A 21,453-nucleotide genomic window follows, 5' to 3' on the forward strand; every position below is an offset into this window, starting at 1 on the left:
TCTACAGTGCTGGACAATAATCACTTTGGAAACCAACTTGGCGATTTCTTTAAAGTTAAACATATACCTATCATACAATCCTGCCATTCCAATCCTAAGTAGTTACCCAAGGGAAGTGAAAGCATATATCCATACAAAGATTTGTTCACAAATACACTTAGGAAGTTTATGTTATAGCCCAAAACAGGAAATAATGCAAATGTTCATCAAGTAATGGATAAAGAGAGTCTGGTACGTCCATACAACAAAATATTATTCCACAATAAAAGGGAATGGACTATTGACACTTTCTACAACATAACTCTAAAATAATTATGCTGAATGATAGAAGACAGATATGAAAGACTGTGAACTGTATGATTTCATTTTTATGAAATTCTAGGATGGAAACCAATGTATAGTGATGAGAAAGCAGATCAATACCCTGGGAAAGGGTATTGGATGGGGAAGAATCTGAAGAAGAGGTTACAAAGGGGCACAAGGAAACTTTTGGGGATTATAGGTAAGTTCATTATCTTTATTTTAATGGTAGTGATGGATATACATATATATACATATGTACACACATTTATACACACACATGCATACACTTATAAAACTGCACATTAAGTGTGTGTAGTTTGTATGTCAAGTGTACCTCAATAAATTCATTAATCCAATAAATCCATTAATCCAATAAATCCATTGGTGAAGTTTTAGAAGGTAGCAAAATAAATAGATATGGTTCATTTGCCATGTTTAACTAAAAATCAAATCATGTAACTTTTTGAATAATTCTGTTCTCATTTCAAAAACCACCCTTTTTTTGCTTTTGCTTTTTGGCTTGCTCTCTTTCTCTCTATCGCTTATTAATACTTCCATTCATTTATGCCCCACCTTGTTCATTTATGAACCACCTTGTTCTCCAATCCAACTAAGTTCTGGGTTGGGTACTAGGGATTGGTCCCAATGCAGTAAATTACCAAGAGTGGTTGGAATGTTATAGACCAAGGATTAATTCCTAAGTTGAATCAGGTACAGCTCTGTCCCTGAAGCAAGAAAACAGACTAAGCAATCATTCAGTTTCTTTACTCTTTTCTATTATATATATGTGTGTATATATATATACACACACATATATATATATAAAGTCATTAGTCATATTTAGTGACTTTAAAATATATATAAAATATATATTTGCTATTTTGATATATATATCAAAGTCATTAAATTGTCATATTATAAATGGTTAATCTTAAAAATGAAGGAGGCAGGTAAATTAGACTAAATGTATTTTATATATATATTTGATATTTTGATATATATATCAAAGTCATTACATAGTCATATTATAAATGGTAATCTTAAAAATGAAGGAGGCAGGTAAATTAGATAGTGGGTCTTGGCATTTGCAGTTTCATATATACTTCTACCCCCACCCCCACCCCCACTCTTTATTCAAGTCTTAGTAATAACTGAAATAGTCTTTGACTCTACAGGTTCCCGGGAGGGGTGCGGTGAGCATGAATGATGTGCATATGTAAGGTATGCATAGGACATGTGTGTACATGCCAGAGACATTGAAATTATTTTCCTCAGAATTGCTTCAATCATGCATTACTTCCTTTAATAAAAGGAGCCTGTTTTTACCAGTTACATTTTACTTACAACCCCTCACAACATTAGGCAAATAATGTTTTTAATTTAAAATGTTTTTGTTCTCACAGTGAATGGGAGAGTCCCAAAATGTTCAGGAATTTTTCTTGAGTGTAATTCCAAAACAGAAACCCCCAGATGGCAAAGATATTTAAACAGAAATCAGAAGGCTCCAATCTGGAGTGGCACCTTACAAATGAGGTAAAGCACTGTACTAAAATGTCAAATGAATCAAGGAGGAAAAAGAAAGAAAATTGGAGAGAATGAGCCCATTAAGGGTAGTGTCCGTGTTTTATTACCTCTGTATTCACATTGCCAAGAACAGTAGGTAGACATCTGTTGGACATATGGGTGTGATTTACATTCCTTTCCTCTTACTCTGGTACTAGGACACCGCTTTTCTGTGGGGGAGCCATTTCTTGTGGTTCTGGTGAGGCTCTCCGTGTTCACTCACTCATAGGTGACCAGGCCTGGCCATTCTTCTCCCTGGCAACAGTGATTGGTTCAGACACAGGCATGTAAACCAAACTGGACTAATTAGAGTACTCTCCAGGCTTTTCTTGCTTTTTTGTTGGAAAGAAAGTTTTTTGAGAGACTGACATAGCTGCTGATTATAGGAGAAAACATGAGTCCCTGGGAACTGTGTTTGAGCCCCCAAATCCAACTGTAGTTGAAGGTAACCACAATCTTTTTCTATTTGAGCTAGTTTGAGTTTTTGTGACTTGCAACAACAAAAAAATCCCAACTGATGCAATCATAATGACTTAATAATATCCTTTCAAAATACAATTTTAAAAATAAATATGAAGGTCAGCTGTTTTCCAACTCAAATGAAAACAAAATATAAGAAAATGAAATTTAAATACATCTTGGGAGAGTACAGTTTAAAAGTAGGAGCAAGTTTAAAATAGTAACACCTCTTAGACAATGAATAGAGGTAGTGAGGGAATATGCACAATTCGTTTTTATAATTTTTAGAAACGATCGTTCATCAGAAGTGATTTAGCTACCTAGAACTGAAGAACAAGTCATATCATAAGACCTCTGAAAATGCAACAATAGCCTGCATGCCTAAGTTTCACTAAACTTAAAAATAAAACGAAGCTTGGCCAGGTGCAGTGACTCACACCTGTAATCCCAGCACTCTGGGAGGCCGAGGCGGGAGGATCACTTGAGGTCAGGAGTTTGAGACCAGCCTAGCCAACATGGTGAAACCCCATCTCTACTGAAAATACAAAAATTAGCCAGGTGTGGTGGCAAGTGCCTGTAATTCCAGCTACTCAGCAGGCTGAGGCAGGTGAATCTCTTGAACCCAGGAGGCGGAGGTTGCAGTGAGCTGAGATTGCACCATTGCATTCTAGCCCGGGCAATAGAGAGAGACGGTAAAAAAAAAAAAAAAAAAAGGCTACATTTTCTTTAGTATTCTAATTACAATGATTTTGAGCTTCTGCCTACCCACTAAAGTACCTAATCTTTGCTCATATATGCCCTGTCTGTTCTCATAGTTCCCCAGGTGTTGTCTCACATGCTGGGGACAAAATTACTCTCACTCTTCTGCTCCTGCTTCTCATCAACTTCCTCGACGGTCTGGGTTCTCCAAGAAGAGTCCTTTCTCCCGAGTTCCCTATTACCTCCCAGGGCTGCCAGAGCTGTGTGGGCTCTCAAATCAAGGTGGAGAGAATGCCCGCCCCGTAAGTGCCTATTGCATATTGTCATTAAAGTCTCATAAAGCTGATCATGAAAACGGGCTGAGCCAAAACTTGAATGTAGTCACACATACACAGACACACACCCCCATATATTTATTCACTGCTCTTTAGGGCATAGAATACAATCATTTTTCTAAACTAGTCTGCCTATAGCATGAAGAGATCTCATCATTGTCATATTGAGCAATTTAGTAATGTGGAGTCTTTCACAACTCCATTTCAAAATAAGCTTTTTGGTTTACTTAAAAAAAATGGGATTGGCAAAATTGATCACTTTCTTCTTTTTGTATTCTTTGGATATTTATTTATTTATTGAGACCAAGTCTCGCTCTGTCACCCAGGCTGGAGTGCAGTGGTGCGATCTCAGCTCACTGCAAGCTCTGCCTCCCGGGTTCATGCCATTCTCCTGCCTCAGCCTCCCGAGTAGCTGGGACTACAGGCTCCCACCACCACGCCAGGCTAATTTTTTGTATTTTTACTAGAGACGGGGTTTCACTGTGGTAACCAGGATGGTCTTGATCTCCTGACCTCATGATCTGCCTGCCTCGGCCTCCCAAAGTGCTGGGATTATAGGCTTGAGCCACCGCGCCTGGCCAACTATTTTATCTGATTTTTTGAGACAGTATCTCTCTCTGTCACCCAGGCTGGAATGCAATGGCATGATCTTGGTTCACTGCAATCTCTGCCTCCCAGGTTCAAGTGATTCTCCCTGCCTCGGCCTCCCTAGTAGCTGGGATTACAGGTGCCTGCCACCGCGCCCAGCTAATTTTTGTATTTTTAGTAGAGATGGGGTTTCACCATGTTGGCCAGACTGGTCTCGAACTGCTGACCTCAGGTGATCCACCTGCCTTGGCCTCCCAAACTGCTGGGATTACAGGCATGAGCCACCGTGCCCGGCCTTTTTTATTTTTTGGTGTCAACATTTTACCAATTTAAGTGAAGTATAGAACAGTTACCTCCCTTTAATTCCCTTTACCCACCCCAATTGACAATACAATTGTCCAAAATGTTTCCTCATATTTTGAGAGTCACATTAGCCAATGTTATAATTTTTGCTTCAATAATCAAACATAATTTAGAAAACTCAAGAAGTCTGTTTTATTTATCTACGTTTTTACACTTTCCATTGTTCCTTTTTCCTTCCTGATGTTTCATGATTCCCTCTAGTTTTTTTCTGTTTAAAGAGTTCCTTTAGGCCGGGCATGGGGGCTCACGCCTGTAATCCCAGCACTTTGGGAGGCTGAGGCGGGAGGATCACGAGGTCAGGAGATCGAGACCATCCTGGCAAACATGGTGAAATCCTGACTCAACTAAAAATACACACACACACACACACAAAAAAAAAAAAAAAGAAAAGAAAAGAAAAATTAGCCGGGCATGGTCGTGGCTGCCTGTAGTCCCAGCTACTCGGGAGGTTGAGGCAGGAGAATGGCGTGAACCCCAGTGGCAGAGCTTGCAGTGAGCCAAAATCGCGCCACTGCTGTCCCGCCTGGGTGACAGAGCGAGACTCCGTCTCAAAAAAAAAAAAAAAAAGAGAAAAAAGGATTCCTTTAGCCATTCTTTTAAGGTTGGTCTGCTGGTGACAGATTATTTTAGTTTTTCTTAATATGAGAATGTCTTCATTTTTGCCTTCATTCCCGAAGACTATTTTTGCCCATATGTAAAGGTATGAGTTCACAGCTCTTCTCTTTTTCTTTCTCTTTCTTCCTTTCTTTCTTTCTCTCTCTCTTTCTTTCTTTCTCCTTCTTTCCTCCCTCCCTCCCTTCCTTCCTTCCTACCTTCCTTCCTTCCTCTCTCTCTCCTTCCTCTCTTTCTCTTTCTTTCAACAGGGTCTCACTCTGTTGCCCAGGCTGGAGCGCAGTGGCATGCCTCTGGGTTCAAGCTGTTCTCCTACCTCAGCCTCCCGAGTAGCTGGAATTACAGGTATGCACCACCATGCCCAGCTAATTTTTGTATTTTTAGTAGAGATTGGGTTTTACCATGTTGACCAGGCTGGTCTTGAACTCCTGACCTCAAGTGATCCACCTGCCTCGGCCTCCCAGAGTGCTGGGATTACAGGCATGAGCCACCACGTCTGGCCCACAGTTTTTTAAACACTTCAAAAATCTTGTCCCACTTCCTTTTGGCCTGCATGGTTTTGGATGAGAAATCTGTTGTTTGAATTGTTTTTTTCCTACAGGTAAATCATTTCTCTCTTACTGCTTTCAATCTTTTCACTGTCTTTAGTTTTCCAAAGTTTGATTATAATGTGTCTTGGTTATATTTCTTCGTTTGTTGTTGTTGTTTAAGGCTCAATTAGCCTGTGAAATCTATAGGTTTATGTCTTATGCCAAATTTAGGAAAATTTTAGCTGTGAGTTTGTTGAACACTTTTTCAATCTCACTCTTATTCCTCTCTGATAATACAATTTATTGATTTTTGTTAAGGTTCCACAGGTCCCTAAGGTTCTGTTGAGATTTTCTTCAGTGTATTTTCTTCATGTTGTTGAAGTTGGTTACATTTTATTGATCTAACTTCAAATTAATTGATTTATTCTTTTGTCTTCTTTCATCTATTATTGAGCCCATCCTGTGAGTTTTAACATTTTATTGTAATTTTTCAGTTAAAGGTTTTATTTGGCTCTTCTTTACATATTCTATTTCTTCACCAAAGCTTTCTACTTTTCATTTGCTTCAAGCATGTTCAAAATTTCTCATCGAGTCATTGTATGATGGCTGCTTTGAAACCCTTGTCAGCCAGTTCAAATATCTGTGCCGTCTCAGTGCTGCCATCTGTGGATTGTCTTTTCTCATTCTAGTTAAGATCTTCTTGGTTCTTGGAATAATGAATGATTTTGAAAATGCAATCCTGGATACTTTGGTTATTATGTTGTGAGACTCTGGATCTTATTTAAATCTTTGGTTTTATCAGGTTTCCTCTGATACTGCTTCAGTCGGGGGAAGGTTGAAGTGCCTTGTTACTGCCAAGTGGAAGCAAAAGTCCAAGCTCTTCTTGTGGTCTCCCCCGAAAATGTGGAGAATGGAGGGGCTTGTTACTGCATGATTAGGGTGACAATCCTAGGTACCCCACCTGGTCTTCTCTGACACTATCACAGTGTTGGGGGAGGAGGAGAGGAAGAATACCTCATGCCAGCTGGGTGAGGGTGGAAGTCTAAGCTCTCTACTCAGCCTCTAAGTTGCTGACAAGGGTGGGGATGGGGACCTCAATTTTTCTTGTGGCATTTCACTACAGTAAGACGATTATTGTCTAAGTTTTCTCTCTTGCTAGGTTTCTCCTGTTCTGACCTTTGGTGAGAAATAACAGGCTTTTCTTGAACATTTTTTCCTCCTTTTATTTATGTCTGTTGGCATTTCTGGTTGCCAATTTCTCCAGTACCCAGGTGAGGATACAAAGGTTGGGGGGCGGGGCGGGGGGAAATCCAGGGTAAACAATGCCTGGCATTTTTGGGGTTCTGAGGTCCCAAGCCATTCTGTTTTCTTTCCTCCATCTTTCAGAGTCACCTTATTATTTGTCTTTTATATAATGCTCAGGGTTTTTTAGCTCTACTTAGTGGGAGGAATGAGAGCGTATTTCATCTTGTCCACAACTGGAAGTCTCTTTAGCTTAGTTTCTCATACCTGAAAGACCCAATTGTGAGTCATATTGACGGTTTGAAATCCCAGTAGTGCCATCCTGGGTGATTCTTTAAGTCTCTGTTTTCTCATCTGTAAAATAGTGATTATATTAGCACTTGCCTTATGGGGTTGTAATGATAATTAAATGAATATATTATATATATATATATATATATATATATAGTTCAACCTAATGGCTGGCATATAGTAAGTGCTCAATAAAGCATTGAGCTATTATTATTTAAAACATAGCATAACCTAGATATATACCAGATTGTACCAACCCATGGATCAGCAGGCTGTCACTTCTTGTTTCAAGATTTTGGACTATCTAATATATTCCAGAAGACAGTATCTCAAGTCTACTCCTGAATAATCCACACTTGAACCCAACCTTTCCTGTTTACCACCTCATGGTCTCACTCCTCAGCACCAAAATAGGCCCTTTTCCTGCTGGTCACCATTTCCCATATCATAACTGCCCCAGGTGGTTGCAGCCCTCTGCCGCATCAAGAGTTCAAAGATGTCTTGCTTCCGTTTCCCCCACAGTGCCTCATATATCAGGCTTACCAAAAGTTTTAGCATATTATTAGAGTATTATTATAGAAAAAAATAACACATTAGAACTGTTTAACAAGGCCAAGTGCAGTGGCTTACACCTGTAACCCCAGCATTTTGGGAGGCTGAGGTGTGAGGACTGCTTGAGGCCAGGAGTTTGGGACCAGCTTGGGCAACATAGTGAGACCCTGTCTACACAAAAAAATAAAAAATTGGCCGGGCATGTTGATGTGCACGTGTAGTCCCTTCTAATTGGGAAGCTGAGGTGGGAGGATGGCTTGAGCGCACGAGTTTGAGACTGCAGCGAGCCATGATTTTGCCACTGCTCTCCAGCCTGGGTGACAGAGCGAGACCCTGTTTCAAAAAATAAAATAAAAATAAAACTGTATGTCATCAATCATCATTACTCCTAAATCATCCATACTATAAAATGTTGGTTATTTTGTAACAACTAACACTCTTTGCTTTATTTTTGTCTTTTGCTTTATAGGTTGTTAGAACTGTACTGTTTTCCCTAATAACCATAAAACGAAAGACAAAAAGTATGGCTATAATTTTTCAAACAGCAATATTTTTTCTTGTCCCTGTAATACTAGAAACAGCCTACAACAAGGGAGTATTAAAAATATCTTTAAATAAATTTTTATTTTAGGTTTGAAAGTACATGTGAAGGTTTGTTACATAGACAAACACATGTCATGGGGGTTTGTTGTAGATATTATTATGTCACCTGGGTATTAAGCTCAGTGCCCAGTAGTTACCATTTCTGCTCCTCTTCCTTCTCCCACCCTCCCGCCTCAAGTAGACCTCAGTGTCTGTTGAAAAATATCTTTTAAAATGTGCTTTTTCCTGTGTCATTCCACCACGGATTTAAGCATCTTAAGATAACATCTAATTAATAACATCCTAAAGGCTTAATAAACAGATGTAAACATCTTAAGACATAACTAACAAATAATTATGTAATTCTAATTTATATAACTTCATATTCTCCAAACAGAGATACATTTTCTTTTTGTGTGTCCAAGAAATATTCACAAAGCATGATGAATATAATAGTCCATATAAAATAATCAGGCTGGGCATTGTGGCTCATGCCTGTAATCCCAACACTTTGGGAGGCTGAGGCAGGAGGATCACTTAAGCTCAGGAGTTTGAGACCAGCCTGGAAAACATGGCAAAACCCCATCTCTACAAAAAATACAAAAATTAGTCAGCTTTGGTGGCGTGCTCCTGTAGTCCCAGCTACCTGTGGGGCTGAAGCAGGAGAATCATCTGATTATGGCAGGTCAAAGCTGCAGTGAGCCATGATCATGCCACCACACTCCAGCCTGGCTGACAGACCTTATCTCAAAAAAAAAAAAAAAAAAAAAAAAATTTTTAAAATAAAAATATTATAGGCAACATTAGTCTTTGGCAACATTGTTTTATACCTAATGCAATTAAATTAGAAATTAGTAACAAAACTGTACCAACAAATCAAAAAATATTTTTTGCCTCAAAAAGGACATTGGAATGAGAAAACACAAAGTAGAATATCTGCAATACATATAAAGCAATGCTTGAAAGAAAATGCAAAGTCATAAATGTTCAAATCAAGGTATTATAAAAAGCAGAAGAAAATAAATTAGTGAAATAAAAATAAGTGAATTCATAAGAATAAAGGCAGAAATGTAAAACTTTGAAAAGATGACATATATGATAAATACATCTAAAATTTAATTCTTAAAAAAACAAATTTATTTGATTTCATTGAGGGAAAACAGTGGAATCATAAACATGTAAAATACAAATTTATATGGGGGAATTAAATATAAATAAATGAAAAACTTAAAGATTCAGAAGAGACAACCTGGTAATTACTATAAAAATAAATTTGACAACCTAGATCAAAATAAGAGATTACAAAAATGGACCTCAAAATGGATAAAAAATATAAATAGACTGATTACCATAGAAAAACTGGGGGGTAAATATTAAAGAGCTCCTCCCAAAAAGTATCCTGGCACAGCCATTTTCACTGAAGACTTACCAAACCTTTAAATAATCATTATGGAACACAACGAGGATGCCCACTGTCACCACTGTTATTCAACATAGTACTGGAAGTTGTAGCTAGAGCAATCAGACAAGAGAAATAAATAAAGGGCATTCAGATTGGAAAGAAAGAAGTCAAATTATCCTTGTCTGTGAATGATATGATATTACGTCTGGAAAAACCTAAAGACTCCATGAGAAACTATTAGAACTGGTAAACAAATTCAGTAAAGTTTCAGGATACAAAATCAACATACAACAATTAGTAGCATTTCTTTTCTTTTCTTTTCTTTTCTTTCTTTTTTTTGAGGCAGAGTCTCACTCTGTTGCCCAGTCTGGAGTACAGTGGGATGATCCTGGCTCACTGCAACCTCCACCTCCTGGGTTCAAGTGATTCTTGTGCCTCAGCCTCCTGAGTAGCTGGGATTACAGGTGTGTGCCACCACATCCAGCTAGGTTTTGCATTTTTAATAGAAATGGGGTTTCACTATGTTGACCAGGCTGGTCTCGAATTCCTGGCCTCAAGTGATCCACCCGTCTCGGCCTCTCAAAGTGCTGGGATTATAGGCATGAGACATTGCACCTGGCCAATCAATAACCTTTCTATATGCCAACAGTGAACAATGTGAAAAAGTCAAGAAAGAAATCCCATTTACAATAGCCACACATAAAACTAAATACCTAATACATAACATAACCAAAGAAGTGAAAAATGTCTACAATGAAAACTAAAACATTGATGAAATAAATTGAAGAGGACACCAAAAAATGAAAAAATATTCCAATGTTCATAGATTGGAAGTATAAATATTGTTAAAATATACATACTACTCAAAGCAATCTACAAATTCAATGCAATCTCTATCAAAATACCAGTGACATTCCGTGTATCTTTATTGCAGCACTGTTCACAATAGCAAAGACTTGGAACCAACCCAAATGCCCACCAATGATAGACTGGATTAAGAAAATGTGGCACATATACACCATGGAATACTATGCAGCCATAAAAAGGAGGCATTAATGTCCTTTGCAGGGACATGGATGAAGCTGGAAACCATCATTCTCAGCAAACTAACACAAGAACAGAAAAACAAACACCGTATGTTCTCACTCATAAGTGGGAGTTGAACAATGAGAACATATGGACATAGGCAAGGGAACATCACACACTGGGGCCTGTTGGGGAGTGGGGGGCTAGGGGAGGGATAGCATTAGGATAAATACCTAATGTAGATGATGGGTTGATGGGTGCATCAAACCACCATGGCACGTGTATACCTATGTAACAAACCTGCAGGTTCTCTACATGTATCCCAGAACTTAAAGTATGATTTTTAAAAAGACAAAAGTATAAAAAATAATTATTTGAAATATGTTAATGGATACACAATATAAAAACATGTAATTTGTGACATCAAAAACAAAAAAACAAAAAACAAAATACCAGTGACATTCTTCACAGAAATAGAAAAAAAAAGTCCCAAAATTTATATGGAATCACAAAAAGCCCAGAATATCCAAAGCTATCCTAGGCAAAAGAACGAAACTGGAGGAATCACATTGCCTAACTTCAAATTATAAAACAGAGCTATAGTAACCAAAACAGCATGGTACTGGCATAAAAACTGACACATAGACCAATGGAACAGAGTAGAGAACTCAGAAACAAATCAAAACATGTACAGTGAACTCATTTTTGACAAAGGTGCCAAGAAAATACATTGAGGAAGGCAGTTTCTTCAATAAATGGTATTGGGAAAACTGGACATCCACATGCAGAAGGATGAAATTAAACTCTTATCTCTTGCCATATGCAAAACAAATAAAAATGGATTAAATGCTTAAATCTAAGACCTCAAAGTACGAAACTACTACAAGCTAACATTGGGGAAAATCTCTAGGACATTGATCTGGGCAAAAAGTTCTTGAGTGGTACCCCTTGAGTGCAGGCAACCAAAGCAGAAATGGACATATTGTATATGATACATATGATATGTATATATATGATATAATATATAATGTGATAAAGCATATCATATGTTTGCATATATATAGTATCATACACACACACACACACACACATACAAACTGCCTATCTGACAAAGAATTAATAACCTGAATGTATAAGGAGTTCAAACAACTCTATAGGAAAAAATCTAATATTCTGATCAAAAATGGGCAAAGGATTTGAATAGACATTTCTCAAAAGAAGACATACAAATGGCAAACAGGTATACAAAAGGGTGCTCAATATCACTGATCATCAGAGAAATGCAAATAAAAAATACAATAGGATATCATTTCACTCTAGTTAAAATGACTTCTATCCAAAAGATAGGCAATACCAAATGCTGGCAAGGTTGTAGAAAAAAGAGAACCCTTGACATCATTGTGGGAAAATAAGTCAGTACAAACACTACTGGAAAACAGTTCAGATTCATCAAAAACTAAAAAATGAGCTACCATATGATCCTGCAATACCACTGCTGGGTATATACCCCAAATAAAGGAAATCAGTATATTGAAGAGAGATACCTGCACTCCCATGTTTGTTGCAGCACTGTTTACAATGGCTAAGATTAGGAAGCAACCTAAGAGTCCATCAACAGATGAATGGATAAAGAAAATGTGGTACTTATACACAATGGAGTATTATTCAGCCATAAAAAGAATGAGATCCTGCCATTTACAACATGGATGGAACTGGTGATCATTATGTTAAGTGAAATAAACCAAGCACAGAAAGACAAACATCACTTGTTCTCACTTATTTGTGGGATCTAAAAATCAAAACAGTTGAACTCATGGACATAGAGTGTAGAAGGATGGTTACCAGATGCTGGGAAGGGTAGTGGGGAACTGGGGGGAGGTGGTGATGGTAATGGGTACAAAAGTAGTTAGAAAGAATGAATAAGACCTATTATTTGACAGCATAACATAACCTATATGTCCATAATTAAGAGACCAATTACCTTAATTACAGTAGATACATACAACAGAATATTCAACAGCCTTTACAAAAGGAACAGCACTATTGTGTACTGGTTAGGAGCTGTCTCCAAGATACAGTATCAAATAAAAAGATATAGGAAAGAAAGATGATAGTGTATGATACCATTTGTGTATAAAACAAAAATAAGCCCACAAAACCACATATTTAATATAGTTATACATTTATGTATTATATATGTATATTTTTATATTTCTGGAAGTTTACCCAAGACACTGGCAACCTTGATTATCCCCTCTTAGTGAACTGGGTGGCTGAAGGAAAGACACAAGGAGTATTACTTTTCACTCTATGTCCTCATCTTATGTCAGTTTCTCTATAATTAGAGTCTGAGACAGAGATTCTTGAGTCTGTGCTCTTCTAAGAGGAGTGAGGCAAGCAGGACAGGGCCTGGATCAAAAATCAAGCAAGGATGTGGTCTTAGATGGAGCCTAGCTTCTACTTGAAACCCTGAAGAGCTCTGGAGTGTGAATAGTTACATTGAATTGGTCCTACCTGGAGACAAAGGGGCCAAGCTTTCGTTGTACCTTTCTCAGTCAGTCATTGGCTGTGAGCTGCCCTTAGGAGGAGGAGTACCCTTTCAGGAGAGGTGGCTCCTACTGGCCAGGGCAATTTATAGGTGGGAACTGAACAATGAGATCACCTGGACTCGGGAAGGGGAACATCACACACCGGGGCCTATCATGGGGAGGGGGGAGGGGGGAGGGATTGCATTGGGAGTTATACCTGATATAAATGACGAATTGATGGGTGCTGACGAGTTGATGGGTGCAGCACACCAACATGGCACAAGTATACATATGTAACAAACCTGCACGTTATGCACATGTACCCGAGAACTTAAAGTATAATAATAATAATAAAAAAAAGAAAACATTTTGCAACAAGATATAAATATAAAAAAAAAAAAAAAAAAAGAAAAGGAGACAGCTCTGAGCAATTAGCAATTCACCTTCAGAGCCGCTAAGGGACCAGATTAGAAAAAGGGATCTGGGCCTGATAGGTGTCTGCTACAACCTCATTGTATTTTCTGAAATCTGTAAAATATGTATTTACCTCCTCAAAAAAAATCAGTTAAAAAATAAACATTACAGAGGGGTCTCTTCTTGTGGTTTGCATGGATTCTAAATTCAGCATGCATGCCAAAATTTAAAACAGTAAAAATTAGCCTTGGAAATCCTTAGCAATTTTTGGGACCCAAACTGGTCATTTTTTCCAGCAGTGTTGGAACACATTATGTTTCTTTGGACCAGCACTACATTTAATAGTTGGCTTGCATTTAGGTAACCTTCTGTTTGGAAAATCTACAACATTAAACATTGAGCTCATATTCATCGATCTGAGTCCCCAGGATACTTAGAGGAACTGAAGATGAGTATTTTAATCCCTTATCTCAGGCTCACCCCAGAATAGACTGGTAGGGAGATCAAGCATATTATCTGTCTCTATCCCTTATTTTTCCATGTCTAATTATGTGGTGATAAATGTAGTACATGTTATACATGAAAAATTTTCCAAAAATTGAAAAAAAGGCAAAAAATTCTACTAAGTGGCCTTCTAAAATCACATTAGACATTTTCTAATAGACCCACCTGAGGGTGATATTGCTTAGGAAATGTGACTTCATAAAAGTTATTAATAGACGTTAACTTGTAAAACCTCGTAAGGTATGAGATTTTCCCTCTCTCTGGTAGAGAAGTTAACCCAAAGGTTATGGTTTTATTGACTGGCCGCTTTTTTTTTTTTTTTTTGAGACAGAGTCTTGCTCTGTTGCCCAGGCTGGAGTGCAGTGGGGCAATCTTGGTTTACTGCAGCCTCCACCTCCTGGGTTCAAGCAATTCTCCTGCCTCAGCCTCCCAAGTAGCTGGGGTTACAGCACCCACCACCACGCCTGGCTAATATTTTTGTTTGTTTGTTTGTTTTTTGAGACAGAGTCTCGCTTTGTCACCCAGGCTAGAATGCAGTGGAGCCATCTCAGCTCACTGCAACCTCTGCTTCTGGGGTTCAAGCAGTTCTCCATCTCAGCCTTCTGAGTAGCTGGGATTACAGGTGCCCGCCATCACGCCTGGCTAATTTTTTTGTATTTTCAGTAGAGACGGGGTTTCACCATCTTGGCCAGGCTGGTCTTGAGCTCCTGACCTTGTGATCTGCTCACCTTGACCTCCAAAAGTGCTGGGATTACAGGCGTGAGCCATCGTGCCCGGCCACACCTGGTTAATTTTTGTATTTTAGTAGAGACAGGGTTTCCCCACGTTAGCCAAACTGGTCTAACCTCAAGTGAACTGTCCACCGTGGCCTCTCAAAGTGCTGGGATTATAGGTGTGAACCACCACACCCGGCCTTATTGCCTTGTGGCTCATAACCAGTTTTATATTTAATTTTTTTTTTTTTTTTTATTTTGAGACAGGGTTTCACTCTGTAACCCAGGATGGAGTGCAGTGGTACAATCTCAGCTCACTGCAGCCTTGATCTCTGAGGCTCAGGTGATCCTCCCACCTCAGCCTCTTGAGTAGCTGGGACTACAGGCATGCACCACCATGTCTGGATAATTTTTATATTTTTTGTAGAGATGGGGCTTTGTCATGTTGCCCAGACTGGTCTTGAACCTCTGAGCTCAAGTTATCCTCCTGCCTTGGCCTCCCAAAGTGCTGGGATTACAGGAGTCAGCCATGTGCCCAGCTCATATCTTGTATAACAATCTGATTTCAGCATTTCTTTTCCCACTGACACATATATCCCAGTTTCTCATATCCTCATCAAACTATTTTCTTTTTCTTCTGGTTGCTTTATTAATTAAATAAAACTTTGACATACACTCACTATATGAGATTCACGCTTGTAACAAGTTGTGAAAATATGCTTTTCAGTATAAATTAGCACATCGTAAATATATGTGGTTAAATGTCCATACAATGTAGCTTGCTATAACATAATACATTAGATGACAGTGAATCCCAGTGGAATAAAACACTACTAGATTCAATGTATAATATCTTCTCTCTTGAAGGCAGGATTATAGGTGTTTAAATTTGAGTTTGTGACTATTGGCTTGGCTGCTGAAGTATCTGACATACAGACCCAGGTAGTGCTTTGAAAAATGGCTATACCGGGAAAGAGAAGAAAAAAATAAAAATTATTCATGAATTTTTTTCAATGCATTTCTCCCCTCTCCTGAATCCTCTTGCCAGAGCCCTGGGCCTAGGGTTGTCAGATTGAGCAAATAAAAATACAGGACATCAAATCACATTTGAATTTCAAATGAATAATTAATTCTTAGTGTAAATTTGTTCCAAACATTGCAAGTATTTTATCTGAAAACCCTACATGGGGCATCTCAAAGTCTGGATGGCGTTGTAGGAAGCAGGTGGGGGAAGCAAGGTAGTTGCCAGAAGTGTCCATTGGCAGAATTTGAGTCCAATGCTGGGGAGTAATAAAGGCCAGGTGGTGGAATCCTGTTCTCAATTCCAAGGAGTGAACTGAGGACCAGAGTGAAAGTTGAAGTCTTGAATCAAGAGCTGGGTGATGGCTCACACCAGCATTTTGGGAGGCCAAGGTGGGAGGATCTCTTGAGCCCAGGAGTTTGAGATCAGCCCTGACAACATAGTGAGACTTCATCTCTACAAAAAATTAGAGTATTACTTGGGTGTGGTAGTGCATGCCTGTAGTCCCAGCTACTGGGGAGGCTGAGGTGGGAGGGTCGCTTGAGCCAGGGAGGTCAAGGCTGCGGTGAGACATGGTCATGCCACTGCACTCCAGCCTGGGCAGCAGAGTGAGACAGTGTCTCAATAAATAAATAAAAAATAAAAATAAATAAATAAAATAGTCAGCACATGAAAAGATGCTCAACATAATTAGTCATCAGGAAAACACAAATCAAAAACAAAGATACGACTTCACATAGTACTTGGATGGCTATAATAAAAATGTCTGATAGAAGTTGCAGCTAGAACTGATTGGTGGCTGTTGGCCATCTGAGTTTTTGTAGAACTCCTCACCATGGAGCCAGTCTGCAGCCAACACATCCAACAGAAACAACAAGCTGCCCAGCAACCTGGTGCAATGACAGAATCTAATCAAGCAGGACTCACCTGTCCACACTGAGAAGTTTCTATAGCCATATAACCACCACAAATCCAATATGGAGATTTTCCAATACCAAGCAAATACATTGAGCAAAGAACTAGCAGAGCTGGTTCTGTCTATGGCACAGATTGTTCGCTGCTACCCAGAGCATCTAAGTAACTTTCCTCAAGAGCTCAAAGATCTTCTCTCCTAACATCACCCTATCTTGGGTCCAGATTTTCTAATGACGCTTTGCAAAACTTTGATCTTGCTAAGAAGAATCTCACCAATCTTGGTGACACACAGCCTCTCTGCTTGGGAGGCTGAGGTGGGAGGATTGCTTGAGCCCAGGGGTTCAAGACCTGCCCAGACAACATAGTGAGAACTCGTCTCTACAAAAAATAAAAAATTAACTGGGCAGGGTAGAGTGCACCCGTAGTCCCAGCTACTCAGGAGGCTTAGGTGGGAGGATTGCTGGAGCCTGAGAGGCTGAGTTTGCAGCAAGCCGTGATTATGCCACTGCACTCCATTCAGCTTGGAAGACAGAGCAAGACCCTGTCTCAAAAATAAATAAGGTTAAATTAAAATTTTAAAAAGTGGATAGAGAATAGATTTGCAAACAGAAAGAGAGTAGATTTGCAGTTGCCAGAGATTAGGAGAAGACAGAAGAAGGAGTGATTGTTAAAAAATATAGAGTTTTCTTGGCTGGGTGCAGTGGGCTATGACTGCACTTCAGCCTGGGCGACAGAGCAAGACCACGTCTCCTAAAAAAAAAAAAAAAAGTATATTGCTGAATGTTTGATAGCCTACTATTCTATTATTGCTTCATAAACTTTAAAAAAAGTATCATATTATTGCTGTTTAGGGCTTGGAAGTTTCTTAAAATTTTGAGTAAGGAATAAAATTAGTTGAGTTAAAAATGACAATGTGTGGAATTGATAAGGATGTAGAAAATAGATACTGTCAATAGTCTGCTGCTAAAGATACAAACTGGTACTAAATTTCTGGAAGGCAACTTGGTAGTATGCATCAAGATTTTGAAAATTTATGTAATAATTGACTTAACAGTTTTAATTCTAGAAATATAACCTAAGAAAATAATTGAATCAGTGTGCAAAGTTCTTTGTTTATCTTACCACTATTTCTCCATTTAGAAACTATACTGCAAGCAGTGTGAATTTTTGTCAGTAGGCATTAAGTTTGACATATTCACACAAAGACATACCCTGTGGCCATAATGATATTCATTATCATGGAAAGATGTCTAAAATATATTATTGGTGAAAAAAGCAGGCTATCAAACAGCATTTATGGACTAATCCCACTGAGATCATAGAGTTCATTCTTTCCTTATTTTCTGCATTTTTGCAGTGCACATGTGTTATGACTTCTCTGCCTTTTGGCTAAGATCAAGTGCGGTGCACATGTGTTATATTTATAATCATGAAAGTCAGTAAAGCTATTTCCACCTTAAAGAAAAAAGATCCCTCATTTTGCGGTAATGAGTGGTTATGCCTCCCTGCCTTGTCTTCTTTAACTACCAGACAAAATTCATGCCTTGGAATTCCTCTGAACTTCCCTACTACACTACATTACAAGGAAGGCAATGCTGGTATCTCCCTCCTGCGTGACAACTTAAGAGATGCAAGGTCAGGGCAAAGTTCACAACAGAGAAGGACACTGATGGCCAATTCTGGGGCCTTTCACCAGTTGTCCCATTCTGGGTTTTTAGGTAGAGGGCTGCTTTGCTGCTTCAAGGTTAAGCTTGCCTAATACTCCTCTAGGAGCTTTAATGAGCTAAGCACAAATCACTCCACTGAACCCACCAAATGCTATGCCTCCCTCAGCCTTGCACTTTCCCCATCCCCTGACATCACCCCTGAAGAATCCTACATAAACTTTCTTCATGTGGTCTCTAAAACCATTTTTGGCCTCACTTTATTAGAGGAGGAAGAGGCGTTTGCTGATATCAGTATTTCTTACCAACTCTATTTCCATCACGGTAAGTATCAGATATGCTAAAAGCAAGTGTTTGCCTGGAAAAAAGTTCCTTTTACCCGGCTACTCTAGGGCATCTCTATGATTTTGTTCTGCAACCTTAAGGATGATATAAATAAAAAGTAGGAGTATAGAACATCCCCAAGTTTAACATAAGCTGCATTTATTATTATAACCTTCCCTCCTCCTAGCCAAACAAAAAATTAGACTCAGAAACCCCACTGATCTTATGCATGTTGGTACTCCCACATAGTTTACTTTTAATACACGTCTATTAGATATCCATATATAAAGTTAACATTGCAGGGAAGCTTAAATGTGTCTTTCGTACACCATGGTTGGACTTTGATACGCTGGATATTTTTTTAAAAAGGCTCTACTACAACCAAAGTTAGATCCAAATCCATAAACAGATAGGTAACTTTTTTTTTTTTATTTTTTTTTGAGACAGAGTCTCACTCCGTTGCCCAGGCTAGAGTGCAGTAGTGTGATCTCAGCTCACTGCATCCTGGGTTCAAGTGATTCTCCTGTCTCAGCCTCCTGTGTAGCTGGGATTACAGGCATGTGCCACCATGCATGACTAATTTTTGTATTTTTACTAGAGATGGGGTTTCACCATGTTGGCCATGCTGGGCTCCAACTCCTGACCTCAAGTGATCCACCCACCTTGGCCTTCCAAGGTGCTAGGATTACAGGCGTGGGCCACCACACCCAGCCATATAGGTAAAATTTCTATGTATTAAGAGAAAAGGCTGGGGGCAGTGGCTCATGCCTGTAATCTCCGCACTTTAGGAGGCTAAGGTGGGTGGATTTTTTGAGGCCAGGAGTTTGAGACCAACCTGGGCAACATGGCAAAACCCTGTGTGTACTAAAAATACAAAGAAAAAAAAAATTTGCTGGGCGTGGCGGTGCGGACCTGTAGTCCCAGCTGTTCGGGAGGCTGTGGCACAAGAATTGCTGGAACCCAGGTGGTGGAGGTTGCAGTGAGCTGAGACCTCACCACTGAACTCCAGAGTGGGTGACAGAGTGAGGCTCTTTCCTAAAAAAAAAAAAAAAAAGAGATAAAAGAAAAATTGCAATCTACACAGAGCTCTTAAGTTCATAATTCTGTGAGAGAAGTATTTATATAAGACTAAAAAAATTACAGTAATCAGGAGACATGAAAAAAGTGGAACATTTGTTTGCCTCAAAATTGCCAACCCTGGGCATATTTCAAAAAGCTTCCACAAAAAATGGTTTTCAAAGCTGAAAATTAATGTGACCGAATCCTAGATTATACCAATTAGGCAAATCCCAGTCTTTGGAAATACCTATTATGTGCTTTTTCACACTGACTCTGGGACAGTCTGAAGTTGGTAGTGTCTTGTTCAGCTCCTCTAGCTTGCCAATCCAGGTGCCTAGTACCTTCCCAGAACTGCCTTTTTCATGTGACCCTCATATTCATTCCTTTCCCAGTGCTCTTCCTGGGTAACCTGAAAAATAGCCCCAGGATAGTGAAAAGTAGTCTTCTTTCTCATCCAGAGATTAAGTGCATTTTAAGCATGGTCAACTTCTAAAGGAATGAATCATCCTAATCAGGAAAATCTGAGGCACCAGAGCAAGTAGTTATATTTTGCTCAGAAATGCTTTTAGGGATACTGAGTGAGGTGGTATGTACCCATAATCCCAGTTGCTGGGGAGCCTGAGGCAGGAGGATTGCTTAAGCCCAGGTGTTTGAGACCAGCCTGGACAATATAGTGAGACCCTGTCTCAAAAAAAAAAAAAAAAAAGAAAAAAAAGAAAAAAAAGAAATGCCTTTAGGTGCTCCTTTATATTGTTATGAGTCTTTTTCCCATGAGACAGGCTCCATAGTGTCTGGCTCTTTTCCTAAGCACTGCAAGAAAGCTAAACATAGGTCACTCTGCCAGGCCTATCAAAGTATGTCCTCAATCTTCCCCACCCCAACATCACTCCCTACCAAGATAGCCCACCCCACCATCTCACTCTGGGAAAATTCTGTTTAAGTTTCCTTGAATCTTTAGAAACAATGTTGGCCTCTCTGCTGAGGGAAGGAGTAGAGAATGCTGTTATCTGGGGACTGATAGTTCTGTTTGTTCGGAAGAATAGCTCAGTGGACTACCATTCTTGGTAATGGTATAGATGACCCTTAGAAAACATGAATTTGAACTGCACAGCTCCACTTATATGTGGATTTCTGCCACCCCGGAAGAACAAGACCAACCCTTCTTCTTTCTCCTCTTTCTCAGCTATTCAAAGTGGAAGATGAGGAGAATAAAGACCTTTATGATGATCCACTTCCAGTTAATCAATAGTAAATATATTTTCTCTTCCTTATAAGTTTCTTAATATTTTCTTTTCTCTAAAATACTTTTTTGTAAGAATATAGTACATGTGTTATACACTGTATATAATACATATGTTATATGAAATATGTTTTAATCAACCATTTATGTTATCAGTAAGGCTTCTAGTCAATAGTAAGCTATTAGTCATTAAAGGTTTAGGGAGTCAAAAATTACAGGCAGATTTCTGACTGCACAGGAATAAGCACCTCTAACTCTGTGTTGTTGAAGGGTTAACTGAAATTTATACAAATTTTCATGAAAAGTTTAATTCCTTTTTGTATGTTTCTGGACATAGGCTCCCTCTTGTGGTTCATAGGATATATGATATATAAGAGAGAGGAAATTTTACCTGCATTTTTGCAGTTGCAAAGATTACTTGGGCTCTGGTAGAAAGATGATTATAGCTGAATGCATTGATAATTTTTCTTTCTTTCTTTTTTTTTTTGAGATGGAGTCTCGCTCTGTTGCCCAGGCTGGAGTGC

At 38.9% G+C, this 21,453-nt stretch overlaps 1 long non-coding RNA gene across 1 annotated transcript in view; it reads right to left on the reverse strand.

Annotated features, from left to right (window-relative positions):
• Positions 1 to 1,343: 1,343 nt before the first annotated feature.
• Positions 1,344 to 21,453, reverse strand: part of LOC111544252 — a 49,441-nt gene continuing 29,331 nt past the window's right edge. Inside the window, exons 3-4 of the long non-coding RNA XR_002732084.3 lie at positions 6,962 to 7,048; positions 1,344 to 2,121 (exon numbers count right to left, since the gene is read on the reverse strand). This is a non-coding gene — a long non-coding RNA (uncharacterized LOC111544252). The remainder of the gene's footprint in view (positions 2,122 to 6,961; positions 7,049 to 21,453) is intronic.

This window comes from Piliocolobus tephrosceles, chromosome 2 (genome assembly GCF_002776525.5).
Source record: "Piliocolobus tephrosceles isolate RC106 chromosome 2, ASM277652v3, whole genome shotgun sequence".
Classification (NCBI taxonomy): domain Eukaryota; kingdom Metazoa; phylum Chordata; class Mammalia; order Primates; family Cercopithecidae; genus Piliocolobus; species Piliocolobus tephrosceles.